The sequence below is a fragment of the Octopus bimaculoides genome, chromosome 24 (genome assembly GCF_001194135.2).
Source record: "Octopus bimaculoides isolate UCB-OBI-ISO-001 chromosome 24, ASM119413v2, whole genome shotgun sequence".
NCBI classification, from domain to species: Eukaryota; Metazoa; Mollusca; class Cephalopoda; order Octopoda; family Octopodidae; genus Octopus; species Octopus bimaculoides.
In genome coordinates this window covers 2,597,412-2,599,231 of record NC_069004.1, presented here as the reverse complement: position 1 = coordinate 2,599,231, position 1,820 = coordinate 2,597,412, and positions in this window count along the sequence as shown.

Genomic DNA, 1,820 nt, shown 5'->3' with positions numbered 1-1,820 from the left:
TATATGTTTTTATGTATGTCTGCTTGTATGTATATGTAAAACAAGTGAGTGTATGATGTACCGAACACCGCACGTGGTAACTTCTTTATACATTAAAACATTGTTTTACGTCCAGAATAGGTACATAAAATTTTCTCGAAATTATTAGCAGTTCAGTGTAATAAGGCGAGGCAATTTCAAAATTGAATGTGTATGTTGGCTGAAGTATGCAATCGAATATTAGCTTACCGGGTGAAATAAAGTTGTCAACCCTGTATTTCAGTTTCGAATAGACCTCGTCAGAATATCTTTGCCATTATATTTTATGCACACATTGACCAATTGCAAGATGAACGTATGTCCATCTAAACTCCATCCATAAGCATACATTTGTTCTTCAACTGAGAATAATGAACTAATAAATTATATTTTATGACCTATAAAGCTTTCATGTTATTAATATATTTGTTACATTATAATGTGACGAGATGGTGGAATCGTTAATACGCCGGATATAATGCATAGCCGCAGTTTTGTCCGTCTTTCCGTTGTGGCTTCAAATTCCGCAGAGTTCCAGTTTGCCTTTCGTCGTTTTGGGGCTGATAAAAGAAGTACCATTTTAGCAATGGAGGGGATCAAGAGGTAGTATTCATCAACTTTAAGACATTATATTATGTCTAATTATATTTTAAAAAGACAATTATAACAATATACATACATGTATAACATATTATGCTTCACATATATAATATATAAAATATAAAATACCAGTAATTATTCAAATATATAACGTAGAGCATAGAAAGAAGGATATGCTCTAAGTTATATATTTTAATAATTACTGGTATTTTATATTTCATATATTATATATGTAAAGCATAATATGTTTATACATGTATGTATATTGTTATTATTGTCCTTTTAAAAAAATATATATCTTCTTTTATTCTTTTACTTGTTCCAGTCATTTGACTGTGGTCTTATTGGAGTACCTTGTAGGTGATGGTCTTCTTCTCCATATTTACCATAACCCTTTTCGGGGGTAACACCGCCCACCTTCTGTGTTATCTTACACGTGAGATGACTGGTTTCGCTGAAGAACACAATGCACCACCAGGTTCAAGAAATGAAACCACAATCTTGTGATATATTGAGTAGTAGTAGTAGTAGTAGTAGTGGTAGTAGTAGTAGTAGTAGTAGTAGTAGTAGTAGTAGTAGTAGTAGTAGCAGTTGTTGTTGTTGTTGTGGGTTGACGCATAATTATTGCAGCCTTTTTTCAACAAACTTTATTCCACAAAAGCAATAACAATATTTAACAAAAACTTCTTAAAGTGACGGTCTGGCCGTCTACCAAACAAATGGGAAGCAGTAATTGAAGTAGATGGTGAATATGCTCCAGAATAATCATTTAAAGTTGTTTTTGTTACACGTTTTTTTGTTGAATAAACTTTGTTGAAAAAAAAATCCGCAATAATTATGCACCAACCCAATAATTGTTATTATTGTTGTAGTATTAATCGTGGTGGCGGCGGCGGCAGCGGTAGTAGTAGAGGTCGTCTTCATTATAGTAGTAGTGGTAGTGGTAGTAGCAGTAATAATAATGACAGTTGTCGTTATAGAGTTGTTGGGCGCGGCGGCAGCACGATTTCACACCTAAACTAGCCTTGCAAGTACGTCTCAGTAATGTACATGTGTGTGTGTGTGTGTTGTGTGTGTGTGAGAGAGAGAGAGAGAGAGAGAGAGAGAGAGAGAGAGAGAGAGAGAGAATGATAATAAAGAACATCTATCTATCTATCTATCTATCTATCTGTCTATCTATCTGTCTATCTATCTGTCTGTCT